Source organism: Vanessa atalanta, chromosome 13, assembly GCF_905147765.1.
Source record: "Vanessa atalanta chromosome 13, ilVanAtal1.2, whole genome shotgun sequence".
Taxonomy (NCBI): domain Eukaryota; kingdom Metazoa; phylum Arthropoda; class Insecta; order Lepidoptera; family Nymphalidae; genus Vanessa; species Vanessa atalanta.
Genome location: NC_061883.1, coordinates 8,535,598 through 8,558,211, shown reverse-complemented (window position 1 = coordinate 8,558,211; position 22,614 = coordinate 8,535,598). Strand labels below are relative to the sequence as shown.

General features: G+C 29.9%; 1 long non-coding RNA gene across 1 annotated transcript; it reads right to left on the bottom strand.

The window, feature by feature from the left end:
* Window positions 1–953: 953 nt before the first annotated feature.
* On the bottom strand, window positions 954–22,269 carry LOC125068469. Its single transcript, XR_007119777.1, has 4 exons — window positions 22,060–22,269; window positions 9,997–10,045; window positions 4,639–4,854; window positions 954–1,080 (listed from the first exon to the last, which is right to left on the bottom strand). It is a non-coding gene; the product is annotated as an uncharacterized LOC125068469 (long non-coding RNA).
* Window positions 22,270–22,614: the final 345 nt, after the last annotated feature.

Genomic DNA, 22,614 nt, shown 5'->3' with positions numbered 1-22,614 from the left:
AATTCAAAAAATAAGTAACAAAAACTATTTTCAAAGTTGACTTTGTTTCATCATGAAAAGCTCGGTGAGGGAATTTTTAATAAATATTAGAAAGAGTAGACTCATCTTGTATTAACACAACGAGTTTAACTGCTGGAAAACAACGAGAGCATTGTTAAATAGCTATTTTCAAAAGCGATAATATGCAATATTTCATAAATGCGAACAATTTAATGCACACAACTCGTCCCGAGTTATATTTATATTCGTAAATAAAAGTTACTATTATTTTTGTTATAATTTTTCACAACACTATTTATCGCACACGTAATTTATTTTGGAATGTTCTTTACATATTTTATGTCTTTCGATTCACCGTAACCATTTAGTGAGAATCCGGTTTTAATCTTAGACTCATACACATAGGTCTTTATTATAGAAGCTATGCTCTGGTCCTACTACATATTAGATGGGAACATAAAACTAACTGCGAATTTTTTAAGGTCATCGAAAAGCTCTCATACCATGTAAGTATCAGAAGAATGAATGATATAACAGGCGATCGAACATATTTACCGTGGATACTGCAATGATTATTACAATTACATCTTAACTGTTCTAGATGTGGCTTTACTTTGTATTGCCTTATTCATTTTTTATTAATTCCCATAAGGAATATATCTAAAATCATAGAAGCAGACAAGATACATTGCCTTTTAAAATTATTAAGTCAGTAAAACAATTAACTTCTAGTATTTTATTTATTACAAATACATTTTACGATTTGTCTTGCACGAGTTATTACAACATGTTGCGTCATCAATATGTTAACTTTATACAGTTATAATATAATAGCAAATGGCAAAAACGTATGCTTTTGGAAGTGTCAAATAACTAATTGATATAGTTTTTATTTTTACATAAGTAAGATTAAAAATGTATACGGTGTTATGCAAGGATATTAATAAAACACATTTTGCTTATATAATATTATTTATTATATTTCAATAAAATATCTTTAAAAATCAGGCTTTCCTCAACTGCTCTCCGTAGTAGTCACCGATTGCAGTCCATTTTATAGTTTGGCCATGACATGAAATCCTGTAATTAATTGATTAAATATTAAATGAAACCTGTAATACTAAAACAATTAAATTATAAAATTCTGAGAGTTACTAGTAAGGGACAGTAGAACATGGGTAGCTGAAAGTTTAATTGAATGTTGTGTTCTGGCCTAAAAGTTATACAATTTCAATTGGACTACAACTTGCTTTGTATAAACTATCTATTAATATAATAAATCTTAAGAAAAAATCTGTACCTAATGATTGCATTACATAATAGCATCCGTTTGCCTTTACTGAATACATTACTAAAGGATTCGCCCTTAGGCAATTGGGCGGTATTTGATTTTATCGAGAAGGTAACGGTATTTGATTTTGACTGTACCTGCGTTTGCCTATCTTATATGTAGTTATGGAACTACTATTTATGTCTCCATCGGAGTTTACTAAATTGGCATGTAAAGATCATCTAATTTAAACAAGAGTTTTTTAGAAAGTGTTTATTTAATATAAATATGATAATACTGAAAGAGTATTCAAGTATTGGTAAATTTTAAGTTTAAATTATAATAACTTCTTCCTACACAAGTTTATTAAGTATTTTGTTTATTATTTATATATTTAATGTAAATTTTCTTTTACAATCATAACTATAGATATAAATATATCGTAAAACATTAATATTATATACACTAATAGTTATTAGAAATATAATAATATATTTTGATTTATCATACCTATAAGAAGATCAAAGAATTACTAAATTAAAATAAGTATGTTATATTATCTTATTTTATTGCTCTACTTTATGTGCATTCATAATTAAGAATTATTGTGAAGTTAATACGATACTTTCACGGGGGTAACGTACTGTTAAAAACTAAAAGTACAGTTTTAAGCCAATTAAGTTATTATAATAGGCATAATAATTATCTACATGTACAGTTCTTATTGTTTGAAATCTGCTATTATAACTTCAAATATAATATGAAATAATTGATGTACCTGACAGATACACTTTTAATTGTTTTGTATGTAATTATAATTAATCATCCGTAAAAAGTAAACTGAAATCATCAGGGACTGGAAGCCCCTGTAATGATTTGCCAAATCAACATGGCAAGAGAGAAAAAAAATCCTTTTATAATATTGAGCTGAGATCAAATTGTTGGGTATACAATATACATACAGTTTTGGCGTATGATTATGCTCTCAAAGGATTCCCTTCGTGGATTTTAAATGTACAAGCACTGTATTTTCGTGAGCTTAATTTGTGTATATAATTCATGTCCTGTTTTTTGCAAATGTATGTATCTCCACCAACTCCTACTGAAGTAGTAGATCCTAAAGAGCTTGCATATAGTAAAGTCTATGAGCTGTGGTGTCCACTTACTATCAGGGGACTCGTTTGACTATCCGCCTAAAAATTTAATATAAAAAATAATGTTATGTAATTCACACGAATATTTTGTATTTATGTGTCAGAACAGTATAGGTATAAAACTTACTTAAAGATTTTCGAGCAATGATTTCTCACGATTTTAAATATGCTTTCTCTAAGAGCACCGACCTCTATTCGCTTTTGGGGTGAAAGTAATTCTTTTAAGCGCAACATTACAATTGGGAAGTTCTAAAATTTTGTCTATGAATAACCGTCTACATATATAGTAATTACACTGATTAAAGTACCAAAACAGAATATAATTTTAATATACCTACACGAATATTATTTAAATATATAAATGTAGTAATATAATAAAAAATATTTTTTTTTAATTTCTAAGTTCCTCTAGAAGTTAATTTTTAGCGTTTAAGTTAATTAAAGATTTTATCAATAAATGTCAATTATGGAATGATTTTTCAACCGTCAAATGGACTTTGAGAACAAGAGAAATCAGTATTTAACTGAACAGTGAGAAATAACATTAATAAGTAAGGTCATAAATGATTAGCATTATCGTTCAAAAATTAACAAAGTGTGTTATCGTTGTTGTATAAAATAAAGCATACAATAAATACACATTAATAAGACATATAAATTGATAAAAAGTATATATTTTAAATTGAAGTTAGTAATATTATGTAACTAAAGTTTTTTTGCCATTTCTTCATCTCGGTACCTTGAATTCAAACTGGTTACTACCGGTTAATAAGTTTATTAAGGAATAAATTAAATTGTATTAAATTAGTTCATATAATGTGGTAAAACAACTCTCATTTAATAATTAAAAATTTAAATTATCATAATATTGACATACAGATCACAAAAGTTTATATGTTATACCAACAGATTAAGGCATATGATTAATTAATTATGATAAATAAATTTATTTGAAGTAATCTCTAGATTGCAAAATAGTTTTTTTCGCTATCATTATTACTTTAAGTTTAAAATTCACTTTTTTATTATGAGTTTATTTTAAATCAATTCTCTTTTTATAAATGCTTATTTTTTGTGAATTTTCTTAACTATAAAGCAAAAATGGAGTGATCATTATTTATAATTTGTTTTATTATTGTTTAACATTAATTATAATTATAGCCAAAATTTCATTTTGTTTTCATTGAAGTTTATTATGCAATTAAATTTTACTCGAGTTATTTTAAGCAATCATTTAATGAAGTCGTGAAATAGTCATTTTATTATATACCAATAACCCCTGTTAGTCCCTGGTTACAAAATATAGATAAAACCACAAAATTAATGAATTTCAAGTATAACAAAAAAATTAAACGAACTAGCCAGGCATACAAATAATATAAAATGTGAAATCGTGCTTGAATAGCATAAAAATAAGGCATACAAACGCAATTTAAAAGTTTTTAAACCTTTAAAATTAACATATTACTTATGTTAATTTTAAAGGTTTTATAACATCTGTGAAAAGTTTTTTTTCTTACAATTAAAAATATTTTCAGACAAAAAATAATAATGTACAATATCGCGACAAATCAAAATAAATATGTTTAAATACTAAATGTAGAGAACGCAGAAAAATAACAAAACATTTAAATATTTTGAAGCGCGTTGAAGTTGTTCACACGAGGCATAATTTTCTTTGCTTGTGTATTGCAGAGATGTAGATGTTTTCAAGTGCTGGATGTTGTTCGTAGAATACATGTATAAGCGATACAAACGGACGAAGATCCCACCGACCCGTGTATGTCGGCCGAGCTGGGAAGTTCGTCCGGGCGTAGCACTTGATACTGTTCTTCTGTCTTCAATCTTCTGCTTCATGACGTCATTTTCATGTTTTCCGTTGACGTATATATATAAAATATTTGGGTTACAATGTTAAAAGTTGCATTCAAATAAGCTTTCATTCGATACTGATTATATTTTACATTATTCAACATTGAAGTATTTATCATTAAAAAAATATTAAAAAGGCTTATATAAAATGTAACATTCTTAAAAACAAAATTAACTTCACCTGTAATAAAGTTATAATAATATGTTAATGATTGTGTCTTCAGAGCGGTGAAACGGCGCGCGAGTGCCGCGCTGCCTTCCGTCGACCTTCGTTTGGCGCGAAGCGAGTGAGCGATTGTCTGAGGAGCGCGCGGCGCCGGCGTCGGCGGTGAACGAACTCACCTTGACAAATGCACCATTTGGCATTGTTCGCGGGAAAACCGGCGGCCTTGCGCAGCGCGCCGCGCCACCGCCACCGCGCCGCTTCTCTCGACCAATCACGAGCCTTCGCGCCACAGCCTGCGCTCGTTTTGGCGGGAACAACTCGGCCCCTGTTGTCGGCTCACCGGTTGGCGCGAACGCTGCCTCGTATAATCGTCACAGCGGTTTCAGCATGACCTTTTAACACGTAATTTGTGTCATTATTACCTCAAACATGCGGGTTTAAATTCCTAAAAGTCACTCGCTACATAAACAATATTGAACACAGAAACGCGCGGGAAAACGACTCTCACGCGCATGGTAACCAACTTAATTACATTGTTTTAATTACGAAAACAAGGCGTTGCCGCTTAGGCCAATTATTCAATTAATAATAGTGCGCATTTTGCCATGAATAGATAGTGGATATCTAGTCATGGTCGAGTGAATTTCACGCTGCTGAATAAGATCGAAATTTAAATAGCTGCACTAAATATTTTTAAATCTAAGTAGACTTAATTTTGACAAATTATTGTTATGATATATCTTTTGAAAACAGCAACTAATAATCAAATAAGTTAGGTATTTTACTTCGTACATATTTGGAGCGGTAATTAAACTATTTAGTAGCCTTTCATGTGTCAACTTGTAGAATACTTTAAAAAACACAATAATATATTTCAATAAGTACATGCTGTTTACGGTACGAATGGTTTATATAGGTTATTTCCATATATGTAGGTAATACTGTCTAATTGATTGTGCTTGTATTAAAATACTTTTATAATAATAATAAGGAATAAACCATGATTTGTCGGTAGACTTAACGAAAATCGTAAGCCGATAAAATTATTTAGGGCTTCATGTTTACTTATTATATACTTTATGAACAAAATGGCGGTGACCAGTTGGGGTGTGACGTAAGTCACGTTTTCGCAATCCGCCATTTCGTAGAAATTTGATACGACAAAGACTTCAGTTTTCATTACAGAATATATAAAAAAATTTTCGATACCATTTTCGTGTGTATTTATACACTTAAAATAATTGCAATATACCGTTAAAATTTTAAATGTATGTAAACGTAAAATATGTATATAACTATATACTCTTTAATTAATAACACATTCTTTGCAATGTATGTAGTTTTTATTTCCCAATGGAATCTAGAATATTCTAAGACAAGACTAACCAAAATTGAACGCTGATACCGCCTACGATATCCGCATGTAACTAGGTCTTAATCCGATAAAATATAGAGGCATTATTATTAGAACTGTATCATTCTAGTGACTTCATCGCAGTTATAAAACAATATAGATATTTTTATATAAAATTAATTTATATAAATTACAATAGTATCCAAAATATTTTGCAATTGGGCATTACAAAATATTCATTGATGAAATTGGTCAAACACGTGGAAGCATAACGAAATTCCTACGTTTTTTTTTATTATTGCATTTCTAAATACGACAAATTAAAATAAAATAACTAGAAAATACATAACCAAAATAATAAAAAAAGACGAGAACTACAGCGTGCTACGGCGTAGCAATTCATTATGGCACTTGCTATACAATATTATATATAATATTATTATATATAATATATTGGCAGAAACAGTTAAAGAAAATATATTGAGACACCTTTACAGAAATTAATTAAAACTATGGAAGAAATATGTATTTAAATTGATTAATAAAAGAGACGATGTGGCCCAAAATTTTATTCTGATATAATGTTTATCTACTACATGTATATATGTACATATGTATACAGTTGAAGATTTGATCTCGACCTTAGTATTTAGTTGTCCGACCTTCAGAGACTTTTTTTTGCGGGACTGCATTAATCAATGTCGTTGCAAATGATTAATCTTAATACCTGCGTCCGTTTGCACACTCATAAGGTTTCTTGTGTTCCACCATTAAGGAACCAAATTAAAGTAATTGCTTTTGTATTTGTTATTGGGTGACTAACCTCCCTGTGTCATGATTGTTGCTAAAAATCTTTAAAAATAGCAATTATTTTAGCTTATTTAAGTCAATATGTTAGTATCTAAACAAGCTTCATTTTATTTTTGAATAGCTTTCAGTTTATATTTATTTGAGCATATGCAGTCATATACATATACTTATCTTTATTATAATAATTATATATTAAGACTGTTCTTTATTAATATTATTTAGAAGATCATACATATATGTGCCATATATGTATTTATATTTATTATATACACCGCAGGATAATGACTGCTGGGTTTTGCTAGTTTATGAACATCTCTTAAACAAACAACTTCAAATATAATATCGTTCAAAAAAAGTGTTGTCTGAATCGACATCAGTTTTTAAAGAAATTCATATTCGTGGTCTTGGGTTTGCGTGTGGCCGGACATACCTAACAATCATGTTGCTAAGCAATAAATAAAATTCTACCTCCGCTGATAGGTCGGCAAAGTGACTCACTAAAACTGGCTGCGCGGGTGCATGGCTTGAAGCCCAAATATTTTTATTTTATCTACATGTATTTACAATAATAACAAATGAACATTGGACTTTGTATTTCCGTAGAAGTCGATTTTTTTATATAAACACGCATTATACTTTTATACAAATAATGAGTTTCCATTGTTTTTACAGGGATGATCACAATTATTCTTGAAAATGCAGCAATTATACAAAAACATTGTCTTTTTTACAGAAGATGTGTAATATTTATGAAAGAACGAAAACTATCACTCCGACATAATAAAGCAAAACCGAGCAGTGGCCATGTAACTTCAGCGGATTGCGCCTGCGCAGGACGTGAGTCAGGTGTCGTTAACCCGATACTACGCGTCATCACAAGTTTCGCCTGTAATTATATTTTGCGTCGCTCTTTATCACATCCATATTGCCAAGACTAGAACAAATCTTTTTCTTTTCTTTTTTAAAATATAATTCTACTTTGCTATCAGATATATTTTACGAACTAAAATAAACATCACTGACCCATGTATAAAAATCAATCTAAATATGTAAAAATACTATGTACTTTAAGTTTCAGAAACTGCATTTATTTCATGTATTAAATGTAAGAATGCGTAATGCGTACTTACTAATTTTGTTATAAAATATATAAAAGTCGTAATTGAAGATTTAAAAAACACATACTGATAAACTACCTTACTTATTAATCTTTACATTTGATTAATATAAATAACTATTCATTTCATTCGGTTTCATCTAAATTACGTTAATATCAGATTAATTAAAATGATTAATACCCTAGGTAATATATCAAATAGGCAGTTCGTTTTCGTTCCTGTACCAGTGAATAATATTATAACTTCTTCGAACGTTAAGGAAAATTTGGAGTCAATTCAATAGGCGTCGATATTGGGTGTCCAATAGACTCGTGGTTAAAATAATTATCAATGAATATGTATTAGACTTGCATCCGGTAACATGAGTCAGGGTTTGAGGAATCGGTTTATCATCATTGTAAACAGTTTCTTCAGCTTGACTAACTTATTTCCGTTACGAAATATTAATTGACTTAATAAATACTTTATTAATACACGTAATTACGTTTGTGATTTTTTATATCGAGAATCATAAAGTAGTAACGTCAAAAACATAAATTATAATTTTAGTTAAGAAAAAAATAATATAATATGACTACAAAAACAATAGTGGTAACTTGACCAGTGGCTTACATTAGGTATTATTCAATATTAATTTTATGTAGAGAATAACAATAATCAACGTTTTTATTTAGATATCACGTTTCATAATTGTAAGTATATTTGTGACATATTAGTTTATAACATGATACCAAACTCTTTTATATTATACATGATTTTAAAACAATAAAATAAGCTAAAAACATGACCTTTGTACGCAAATTGTTATAATCTCAATAGAAAAATTATTGTTGTACTTACTACGCATATATTGTACATTTCTATCAGTGTATTTTGTACTTTTTTATTAATTAATTGTATTATACAGTACATTTATTTTATACTAGTTGTCGCCCGCGGCTTCGCTCGTTTTCGGGGTTAGTCACGACTCTTCCTTGGAATTTTACATCGAATGACCAACAGAATTACTTTCGCATTTATAATATTAGTGTAAATTCTATATTTTCTACATGACAGAGACTTACAAGTACAAGAACATATGTAGGTGGTGCTGTGTTTTTACAAAATTATCTCAGCTAATGCGTGGTATGAATATCAATATTTCTTTAAATTTGTTTGTAAACAATTATTTTATACTACTCACGCCAACTACGTGGACGGTAGGTACGTTGCCAACCTTCACGCAAGTGTCAACAATAAAGTCTCAATTTTATCGGATGAACTCATATTAATTTTATTATATCATATTCAAATACATATTAATATAAGAATTTAAATAACAAACTGACGTGCTAACGACGACACGGGTCAACGGGAGTGACAAATTAATATTCAGAATTACCTAGATAAAAAATAACTACAAAGTTACACGTGCATCTAGAATCACTTGACCGGTCTTCTGTTTTAATAGCTCAGTTTTCGGAACCCTGTGTACATAACATTGACCTTTGCCGATGTCCACGTCCTTCCGTTTATTCAACCGATAATTAACATTCAAGACACGCTTTGGTGGTGATTGAGCTAAATCATTTTGAATGCTCTGCTCGTGGCGACGTGACGCTATGGTTTTTATGAAAATATCACTTTCATTTCAATAGGCTTCGTCTTTCGTTATTACAAAGAATTCAAAAAACATACAAATTTATTTAAATAAAAAAAGTAATTTATTTTATTCAAAGTTGTTGAAGAATGTTTTTTTTTTCTAGTAAGTAATTTCATCTTTCATATCTACCTAAGCTTACCGGTCTACGTTAATTTCTTACTAGTTTAAAGTTACTTGGTAAAATATGCTTGTAATGTATGTTGTTAATTCGTCTTATGTGTTAAGGTAAATAAATAAATAGACAAAAATAAATCCAAACTTTTATATTAATTGAATGTTACATGTAATAAATTTATTTCGTCAATTCAAATAACCCGTTACAACTAAATCCATATTTCTTTAGGATATATATAGTTTATTATTGATCTTTTTAGAATAATTAGAAGTTAACTAATATATGTTAATACAAACAATATGTCACTCATATAGAGAGTTACCTATGACGCGTCCCAATATTATATTATATGAAAAAAATGCCATTTAAGATATTTAGCAATATGTTTTGCGAATTGCTGTCAAACATAGTTAAGTTATATAGTCTGCGTAAATAAAACAAGTAGTACGTATCAAAATGAGTTTATATATAAGTAGAGTAAAAAAGTATACTTACAAGAATTAGAAATATCTCTTTTCCTATTTGTAATTTCCCCCAAATTCATCTGTAAAAAGAACGAAAAAATTGCATTAATCAACCATTCATCTCTTCAGAGTTTCAAAAGTTTAATATAATACTTCGAAAAAAAATAATAATTCAATAATCATAAAATTATAATCAATTATTAATTTGTACATAAAACATACATTTTTTTTATTTGTTCTTACATAATGAAGGCCTTTAGTATGGTTAAAAATATGTTTTATTATCAAGACATACTTTGTTTATTATCAATTTAATATCTTGAATTTATTGTGACCGATAAAGTAGACCTGAGATTAACATGAGCGTTATTCGTTTAATCATTAAATATTCTAGTATGTTTTTATAAATATTAATCATAATCTAATGAAAAAACAAACAATAATGGTTGAGCCTGTTCATGATAATAATGTCTAATTGGAGTTTTTCCTGGAAATGATGACGGGCGCGTTCGCATCGGAGTCAATTTGATCATAAAACTCAATAGCATTATGATGTCACCTGAATGATGTACTCATATTAGTAATCGTGTTTTTTTTTTATTTACCAACTATACTTTTTTCTTAACTTTGCATTTTTATGTTTAATTGTTATATATATATATATATATATATTTAAGTGTTCGATCTTATGTGGATGTTAACATGCTTCCCATTGTCTCCTTATTTCTTTGTGTAAATATTTATCTGATAACTCACGCATCATATATTAAGTGTACAAAGTTGCAACTAAATCGGACGAACGATGTCAAACATATATACGAATAAAAACAAGGAGATATTTTCAAGAATTATTTATTCGGTGAACAGCAGTATTTCAATTAGAAGTGAAGCAAATATTATAAGCATTAAAATATATTGAGTCGATTCATTAGCAACGTCGATATGCTCAAGAGAAGTCTTCAGACCTCGACAGGCAATAGTATTACGAGTAGCTAATGTAAGAAATAGCTTTGAGTATATATTATTTCGTCGGTTATTTTTACAGAAGACTAACAAAAACGTGCCTGTGTTTCCGACTCAGGACTACGAACTTTATTAAGAACTAAGAGCAAATCAATGTAATTCTAATTGTCAATTAACATGGCGCAGATAGACTCTGTATGAGACCGATAAATCAGGAATGAGTAAGTTATTTTTAATCAGGATGACAAGAATAGAGTTAACATTTGCTACAACATGAATTCTGTATGACACTCAACGATCGAAGAACGTATTAACCGGTATCAATCAGAAAACTAACAAACTACGAAAATATAATTTTTTTTTCGTAATGTCTGTACATCACGTATCATATAAAGATAAAACGAAAAATTATTTACGTTTTTGTGAATTTTATTTCTTTCACGAGCATTTTTATTTGTTTTTAATGTTATTGAATTCATTTTATACACTAATTAATAATAGATTTATAAAAGTGAAATAGTGTTACTTTTGTTCTTGGTTGTATTTGTTTTATTGAGTTTTTATTACTAAGAAGAAGATAATGTCTCTCTAAATAGATACCTAGGAACCTCAGAAAATATGAATATCTTTTAATGTAGGTAGCATTTTTTTACCATTTTTTCAAATGGTTTGAAAAAATATATGTATTTAATTAACATAACAAGTATCGATTCAAAACAAAAATAGAACATAAATTAGAAATATATAAAATACAAGACAAATTAACATAAAATTAACTACATACAATAAAATATTATACACATATAAACTAACTTGAGCAAAAACTTTAAACTTTCACAAATTCAATAGTATGAGACATGAGTATCATACTAAACCGAAATGTGGTGATGTATTTCCAGTACATGAAATATCTACTTACATAATTTTTTTGTGATTAATTGTACACAAAATACTGTTGAAGAATTTGACGAAGCCAAATATACGAATCTTCGGATCAATTCAAAATTCTTTATTCAATATCTACTAGTAAGTGTAATGCTAGAAGAATGAAATTAAAAACTAGAACCGGATATTTCAAAATCATAGTTATTTACAAACGTAGGTATCTAATACTAATATTATTGTATCAATAATTAAATTAGTTACTCTTCACCAGAACTCTTCACTCTAAGCATATTTTTTTTTATATCGCGTAATCTTTTTTTTATGCGTATCTCAATTGGTTTTAGAAAACAACAACACAATTATAAGAACCAAAGCAACCTCTCGAAGCCCATTGGGGCAACTTTGGGATTATTAGGGAAATTTTAATTGATATAATTATTAGACATATTTTAAATTAGGTAAGAATTAATACTAAACATGATAATACCTACAACTAAATTTAATCCAACATTTTATTGATTACATATTATACATAAAAAATATATTTCTATGTAATGATTTAAGATGAAGACCGCCTGGTAGCACACACATCAGTTTTTCTATCGCTAAGTAAAAATTCTATGCATTCTCATTCCTCACTCACAAGAGGCATATAATTATAAGCATTAATATATAACTATACAAATTCAAAATTCATAAAAGTTATAAGAAGTGGATTATACTCTAGCAGTCTCAAATGTTTATAGGGGAAGGTTACCACGTAACACTGAGTCATCCAATTAGTCGCCAGTCTTCTTAGCACAAAAATGAAGTAAATTATTTAAAAGGAAACAATTAATTTTGTTTGTATCGATTGCCGTATATTTTATATTATAGTGCAACGAGTTCACGTGATAATGTAATTATATTTTTTTTATATAAGATAGCGTTCAGCATTACAAACAGGTGTTCGTATTCTTAAAATTAATGTTAATTAATAAATTTACATGTTGATAGGGCTTTGTGCAAGTCCGTCTGGGTAGGTACCATCCACTCATCAGATATTCTACCGCCAAACAGCAGTACTCAGTATTGTTGTGTTCCGGTTTGAAAGATGAGTGAGCCAGTGTAAATACATGCACAAGGGACATAACATCTTAGTTCCGAAAGTTGGTGGAACATTGGCGATGTAAGGAATGGTTAATATTTCTTACAGTGCCATTGTCTATGGGTGGTGGTGACCACTTACCAGCAGGTGGCCCATTTGCTAGTCCGCCAACATATACCATATAAAAATACATACTTCATACAAAGAAGTGTTTATAAGTTTTTATATGTATGTATATATAAATATATATACATACACATACATATATACATATACATATGTGTCATGTCGGCTCTACTTGGTATATGAATGAATGCTGACAGTGACCGAAAAAATCCTCGCCTTTTTATCTTCAATGATATGTTCAATTTGATGTGTCTATAATAATTGTTTTTTTTTTAAATTGGGTTATTAAACTTGCGTAAAGTTACTGGAAAAAAATGAATAGGATAAGAAAATTTCACTATTTGAAATTAAAAAGATAAAGTAAAAAAAAAATCTTTAAAAAAAAAAGAATCGTTTGAAATGGCATTTGAATTAACTTAAAGCATTTAAATATAGAATTCTTTTAATAGATTAACAGTCATACAACAACGATAGCAACTAGGTGCATGAGTTCTAATAAGATAAATCAATTTATAATAAGTTGTACGTTCGTATTCGTATCTATTCTTACGATGTTGCAAATGGCTGCGTGGTCCTGGCACATGATTAAACACAAGTTAAAGTGGTGTTTGTTTCATTTACCATATTCAGAATAATCAAAGATCTGAGAGTATACACAACGTCATTTTTATTTCCAATAATATATTTGTTTGGTTCATATACGTATCGCGCTGATCGCATTCATTTTTTTTAAAGAACATTATTTGGAAATATTTTATTTATTTAATACTTACGACGTCAGCCCATAGAACTGTTTCTACCAATGAAGGTTACAAACATTAAAAAGTGAGTTATATTTATTCTAAACGAGTGAATTATTGTAATTATTTCTTATTGATTAAAAATAAACAATCACGTGATCCACATATTGTTGCTAAGATTAAATATCGTTTATTCGAAACATATTATTTTAATTGCTATTTATAAATATAATAATACCTTTAATAATTGGGTATTATGATATTTATAAATACAATAATACCTTTGACGTTACAAACAAAGATGAAATACAGAAAAAAAAGTATATGTCAACAACAAATGTTGCCATAACGCAAGGCTTGTCTTTTATTTTGCAAGCTGAATATATTTATTAATAATATGACAAGAATGATCGTTGAGACAACAGTTATCGTTACATCACAGTGACCAGCTGAGGAACAGGTTCGGGCTACATTCCTGAGGGAACGCCAACTCGCCGCATCGCGATGTAAGCTAATTACCCATCGTTATACAATGTAGTGGCCAGTATTGTTTACCGAATTTCTTACTCGATAAGGACTTTCATTTTTTATTTAATTATATTACTATTAACAATACTTCAATGGAATATATATTTTTTATAAATTATTTTCAATTTTGGTATATATTTTTGTATAGTATCATTTTAAGTAATATGTTTAAAAAAATAGCTCAGTTAGAATTGTGTTTATTCTCAGATCCTGTATTAAAATTTGATTTTAATATATATCGTGTAGTATATAATAATAATAATGTATCATAGTTTATTTGTATGTGCCGCGTTGTGCAATTTACGTCTTATTACTAATTGTAACAGGTGTTTGATCGGTCATGTTATATCGAAAGTAAACAGTTCACTGCCTTGCATCGTTAGACTCAAGCTGTTACATTTCTTATTATAGCAGCAGGTGGTTTTTCTAATACTGGAGCAGTTATACTGAGTCTATTCGTTCGCGTAGCCAGGAAATTATCGCTTGAAATTAATTGACAAAAAATTTGGTCTTTGTATGTTTTAATTTTTGCATTATATATTTCATGTGCCTAGATGTAGGGATAATAGATCGATTTCAAAACATAAGCTACAATCATTTCCTTTTGCTTACTTGGTCGACAACTTAATATGCATTCGAGTTATGCTTGCCCCGCCATTTTATTATGAATAATATGTATAAGTACGAAATAATTACGAATTTATGGAGTTCAGTTTAGCATGATAAAACTAATTATAAATTGAATATCGATCTCAACGCGTTTAACGGCTTCAGGGTTTCAAATAGTGAATTAGGCATACTTTATTAGATCATGGATTAGTAAATAGGATACTGCTTTGCTATGAGTAAAGTTTAATATATAAAGCTATCAAAGCCGTGTTATATTTTTGGAATATTTTATTTTAAGATTTCACAAGGATTTATTAAATATTAAGTATATCAATATTTTCATATGACTTATATATAAGTAATTTGTATAACGTATTCATACTTCGATGGACTTTTTATATACATATATTTGAGATAACTCTTTGTATAGATTATTTTTATATGGATGTTTAAAAAAATAATAATTAGTGCACAAAACAAAGCACAAAAAACACAAGCAGATGCTCGCTTATGAATACTTTAAAATTTTATTGTCACTTATTATTCATTTAAATTCTTACTTTCCAACTGCTAAATGTTTATCGTCGATGAATTTACTTAATAATTATAACAATATTATAAAATTGGTTTGATTGTAACATATTAAATTTATTTTTCATTATATACATAAAAAAATATGTATAAATTTTTTTATTTATTTAATGTTTTTTTTTACTCGACGTGTTAAGTTCAAAGGCCCAATTAACGAATTCTCAACATCGTTTGATAAATGATAAGATTAAATATATCAAAATTATTTTTATCTGATTTCCTGCAATACATTATCTTTCGAACACACGAATATGTCACAGTAGTTGATAAAAAAATATTTTCCTAGATATCGTATTAAAGGACATGGTAATGAAGGTAATAAAAAATACGTGCGATTCTTTTAAATCGCTTAAATTTAAAGCGATCGAACAATTATGTTGATTCCATAGCCTAAAAATATTGTTCCGAGGCAGTTACTTTTTCTAGATATTTTACAAACATTTTGCCTTTTTTAAAATAAGCAAAAATATCATTAATATATATAACAGAATATATTGTTATTTTAAATACGCCAAACACAAATAATTATTTACAACACCATTTTGTTTTTATAACAAAGCTTTAAGGCTACTACCGTAGATAAACTTTCGTTATGACATTTAAATAATATACTTATTAGTTATGTGTCTTTCAACCAGTTTATATAAAGATAAGTAATGTAATTGTTTAGTCACGTATATTCTTTATCTGTATGATTACCTTTATTGATAATCGCGTTAAAAGTTTTGATATGGTGCCAATTTTTTCCGGAAAATGTAATAGTGAGATGTGCAGTTTAACACATTCCGATCTAAATATACTCGTGACGGAGTCAGCGATGACGCGGTGCTGCTGACGATGCGCCCACGTCAGCGCTCACCGCTCAGCAGCCAGCACCCACTGAATCACGCGCTCCAATGCTGCTGCCGCGTCGCTTACTCAGTTTAGCTCAAATCACAAGTGAATTTAAATATACAACTCTAAATTTGTATAGGATATTATGAGTGTTGAAAGCCAAAACGGCTTAGAGGATAGATGTATATATTAACTAAAGATCGCAGAAGCGGACAGGAACTGCTGAGTTTAATTTGTTTAATTTGTGTCTATAAAAATTATCTTGTATCCAGAAAGGTTTACATGAATATCGAATGAGCAGCATGGCGAAATATCTTGCTATCCTTACCCCTACAGAACAAGGCTTTACCCAGTAGTGGGCCATAATATAAATAAAACGATCGAAAATAAAAACAGTTGATTTTCAAATCTAATTTATGTAAAATATAAATAAAAGTTCAATTATAAATAGTTGTACAAGTGTTACAATAAAATAATATAAAAACGATTTAGGAAAATTTGGTAGAAAACTTTAAGAAAAATTATAATAATCAAGTTTTTTTTCATTAGATGTTTCACTCATATACTACATTATGCATACTAAGTATGTATAATGATGCAATAAAGATAGTTATATATAAATCCTTCAAAATAATAGTTTCTAAAAAAATGAGGAAGTTTGCGTTAAATGGTTTGAGATACCTACTCGCCGGTTGTTATGGTATGGTATGACGCGCATGACTATGACTTCATATTATTATACAAGAGAAAGATATAGGTGGGCGTGATGTTTCCTGTAAATCTTTCCGGATTTCAACACTAAAAATTGAAAGACGTTGAATACTGTGACGTGGGGCACAAAATTAAAAAAAATACGGTTCAATATAATATTATGTTATAAAAAAATTATATACTGTGAAAATAGTATCAATATAAAAACACAAATGTTACGTAAAAATCAATTTATATGAAGTTGACCAAAGAAACATTTAAACAACAAATGTTGAATAATTTATAAGTTCTCTGGTACAATAAATAATGTAGTCAGTGTCAGCGCACTTGATTCTCGTCACAGCAGGTTATAAAAGAGCAAACTGCCTTCACTATCTTTATCTGATAACCTATTCTACTCGACTAAAGAAAATGAATACTGATAACGTACTTAAATATCAATATCCGACGGCAATTGATGGCAGCTCTTCATGCAATAGCCTATTAATTTAATTTTATAAAAGATTTTAAGCGTGAAACAATTTTACTAAAAAATTTTCGCAATCGTATCGAAACGTGATCGTTGCCGTTTAACCGTAGTCCTATTTTACTAACAGAAAGTACCAGTTGTGGTCTGCTCGAAGTTGGATCGGATTAGAATCGGGAACGTATCGTAACCGTTTTATATTAGTAGAATTCACTCGTTAATTGTTTTAGTTTAAATGTTTATAAAATAAAGTAAATGTTAAGTTCTCATTAAGAATGTCACTGTAGACTTTTATACTGAATCCACGTTTTTCAAGCTTTTCGATAGCATCATAACAATGATATTTTTATTTTGAATTGAAAAATATTTTTAAAAAAATGTAACATCTCGCCCTAAAAAAATTACACAGTATATGCGATGTAAATTTTTATTACTTTTAAAAACAATATAAAAATGCTACTGTTATTATAAAGAATCAACTTTTTAAAAAGAATTATTAATAAAGATATAAATAAAATTTTAAACTTAAATTAAAATGTATTATACTCCATTTCACAGATAAATAAAAATGTTATTTTAAACATAGAAACATTAGCAATTTAAAATTAAACATTTTGTTACCTGGACGAATATTAAATTTCATATAATATTATTATGAAATGTTAACAAATCGGTACTTAGATCAACATTATTATTAAAAAGACAGGTTTGACCATAATTTATGTTAAATGACGTTTGATTTTAAATTGATTTGTGTCATAAATTTAAATCCGCTAACAGTATAATGATATAATCTATTTTATATGGTGACTAGGGAATGATTTGGAATAAGTATTAATAAATAATAAACGCGTTGATTTCAAACACTTAACTGAATAATTTTAAAAAGCTACTGCTTTTTTTTTAAATAAAATGTTTAGGCGTAGGGATGTATATATAATATATATCACATTATCCATCCTTACTTCCTTACACAGAAAGTACAAACATTTTGCGTTAATAATTGTAATTAGTATATATAATCTTATAGATACTACTACTTTCCTTCAAATCATTAATTAAACAACATATTTTCTTCGATCTATCGTAATGAATGTTTAATTATAATAATGAAACAAACTTGTGAATGAAATGTAAATTAATATTTTTGTTCCCGCAGTTATGGTGGCCGGCGAGCGACAAACCGGCTCTGTGACTCATTCATTCTGAGTTCGGACACGGCACCTAGCCTCCCAGCCTCCCACTCTATTCTTTATAGAAATCGCAATCTTCTTGGTTAAAACTTTAAATCTTAAACATGGGAAACATTAAAGTGAGTCAGTACTGTAATTAGATTTATTTTAAATAATTCAATTGTGCTTTCATGATTTTCATTAGTAGAGATACCTTATAGGACATAACATTAGTACAGTCGTAGTTGTACATTTTGTTAAAAAAAAAAACAATTTCAACATAACCTAATACATAATTCATAAGTAAATAGGTAGTAATATCAAAGACAGCTATAGCAGATAGAGTATCTAATTCTTTATCGTATTCATTTAATTGAAATCAATTATTAAATAATTACAAGTGTGCAATTAACTAACTTAACGTTAATTTCTTGGAACAATTTATATTTAATACAAAAGATGTAAAAGGTCAGACATTGGTTCTGGAATATGTATTGGATGACTAATCGTCGCTAGGCATTAGCACGACAAGTCTCGACTTGAAAGCAAGGCGAGCGCCCTCCGGACCTCGCGCGATAACCTCTGCCCGTTTATATGGCATGAGGCACCTTACATCGCTAATGCGCTCAAAAACGGATTCATTTTATCTTATATAAATACATCATTCTCATGTATGATTGATAAATTTTGATGAGGTTTAAAATTTTAATCAATGTTACTATGAAAGTATACGATTTTTATGGAATAAGTATTTTTCGGGACAATTTTTTTTTTATTTTTTTATTTACGCTTTCCCCAATTGTCAGTAAGTGGTTACCGTTGCATATCGACATCTGCACTGTAGGAAATATTAACCATCCCTTACATCCTCGATGCGCCACCAATTTTAAGACGAAGACGTTACTTCCCTTTTGTCTGAAGTAACACTCTTACATTCTTCAAACACACACAACAGTAATAAGTATTGCTGAGTACACATGTACATTATGTGTTTTGAGTGGTACATAATCAAATGCTCATTCAAAGTTCTACGTCCCAAAAAAGATAGTTTGTCTTTTAAATAATCAATTAGGTATATTTGGGAAATAAAAATATTTTTGCGGCTTTAAGGTTATATTAATTTAATTATAATTACGAGAAGTCAATAATGTCACCCACGAGCAATAATAGGATATTAAACTCTTCGTAGATAAGAGTATTTATATAGTTTTTTGATATATTTTTTCATCAAAGCTATTATTGTAATTTTATTGAAAGCATACATTGAGATTAAGTTTCTCGTGATAGAAGATTGCAATATAAATCTACAACTTTTTTTGAAAGAAACTAATAATAATAAGATCCCTTTAAGTTAATCGGAAGAGTACTTAGAAATAAATAGTAAATGTCATTTTTAATTCCTCAAATGCCATAATGTAGACAAATAAACTGTTGATCTATTCCTCTAAAATTTATAAATCTTATTGGCTAGTAAAACTGTAGTCCGATACATATGTAAATTATCAAAAACAGTTGAATTATGTACGAATTTGTATAAAAATATTATAATGGGACCGATATGTCTATTTCTAAACAAACAATTTATTATAGTTTGAATATACTCATTTGTCTTGAAATTATATTTAGGAATATTGATTAACGCAATCCGAGCGAAAGCCGATATTAATTTCGAATAATAATATTACTCAAGTGATGTCTTAGAATTATGAAAATAACAGTATAAAACGATTAATGGTATAGGTATATCCTGCCAAATTAATGAAGCGTTCATTTTATAAAAGTTCAAGTTTATGTTATATGTTTAATAAATATTGATTTGTTCTGTAACATATATAAATAGATAGCTTGAATTCCAAATCACCTACTAGTTTGAAGTATTGAGGACGAAGAAAAAAACGTGTTGAGGCCGTATAATGACCTCTGGCTAAACGCAAGCAAGTGCTCGGCAAAACAGGAATGGACATGTCTCTGAATCAGTCATTAGCAACAACATACAGAGACAACGCTCGAGACGTACCTGCACAATAATAATTTTAAAAATGATTATAAATAGAAGAAGGGATAACCTATTAATAATAAGAATAGATGTAAATTGCGCTAAAATGTTTGAATAATAGAGGAAAAATCTACAAGACCGGTAACAAAATAAGTAATTTAGTATTATATGTATATTAATTACTGTGAGTATGCTGCATGATTGGGAAAAAAATTATAAAATACATTTTTTTAATATCCCATAACAGGTGTGCATATTGAAATTTGACAAGCCGTAGAAAAAAATATTGTAATTACGAGTGCTCATCGTTTTACTTGGAATTAGCGTTGTTCTTATCAGTGACATTGCCACAAAGTTCAGCGATCGACCGACGGCGGCGGCGGTGGCGGCGCGGGCGGCTGCGACGCGCAATCGCGACTGACGTCACATGCATGATACGTGTAATATCCTATACATACATTGCACGGAACATGGACATCTCATCTCACTCTCTCAGGAATATTGCTAAAATCATGCCATATCAACAGAAATACGACGCTGATAACTAGGTACTTAGTTGGCGTTCAATAAACATCATTAATTTTCCGTCCTCACCAATTTAAAGACAGGTTATTTGTCTAATAAGGTAAGTTATTGAATAATTTTGTTCCATCACCACATATTTGCATAGTCAAATTACATTACGACATAGGTTATTTGAATCGAATCAAATTTCTGTTAGCGTGACGAAAACGCCGAGTACTGATACAATTATTATAATTTCATTGAAGTAGGTACAGTGTCATTGTCTCTACTAGAGCGAGGAAATTGTTTTTAAGTATAATATTGCGGAAGGCATGCTTGCGTCAGAGGAAACGCTTCTTTTTAATGACTGAGCTAAGACCAGAGTGAGATGGAAAAAAGAGAAGCGGAACTACTCGTCCGCCTGTCAATGTGGCGACAATGCTGTGCTATTTGTGTTAAACGAGCGATTTATTTCAGTCGGTCGTGGCGTGAATGTCCGCAACGGAATTTCGGCCGTGAGGAATCTGATTCCGTTAGCTTGTTGCGGGCGCGAGAGCGCCGCTGGGTACAGCGCAGCCGACGGCAGCCCGGGAGCGCCGCGCGGCGTGGCGACAGGCTAGATACTTGTTGCCGGGCAGACGTCGCTCCGCCGTCGCTGTCGCCTTGTCCGACATGCTGACACGCCGACACGGCCCTCTCCACTGTCATTATTTGCACAAAAGGAAAATTCGAGATGCGGCTGACTCATCACCTCGTTCACAAACGTCGATGTCACATTTTGCATAGCAACACAATAATCATTTTTTAAACCAAGGTATTTCGATTTAGCGTTACTAATATTTTTTGTAAAATATGACAATGCACTTTTTGTGTCCTTCTTACCTTGAAAGGTCAACCACCAGGACGATCTAGCGTTGGCACATGACCGGCGCTCCGGCCAGTGCTCACTCACTGCATTGTACACGGCAATATCCAATGCACAACACACTATAACGATAGCGAATAGAATCTCACGAGAGCGCGGCGTGTCGAGCCAAGCGCATACGTCAACCAAGCTGTCGCGCGCTCACGGAACTGACTGCGCTGGCGCTCCATTTGGGTCACTGTCATACTGTGGAGGGGCGGACATACGTTCGCCTCTGAAATATTGGCGTCTCGCGAATATGTTTCATCGACGCGGGCGTTTTCCCTATCTGACGTTCACCAATGTGCTTGCGCCGTTCAATCGAGTTCGAGATTTTTGGCGGTCGACGCCACTTCGCTTAAGGTCTCAAGACGTTATCTTATTGCTTCACAATCACTCTTAGTAGAGCAATCCTGTTATATGCATCAAATACTTTTTTTATATTGAAATATGTAAGTGGCATAACATACATTGCTACTCTTGGTTATTTTACAATCTGTACTACGTAAATATTATTTGAGTGAGATAATCAT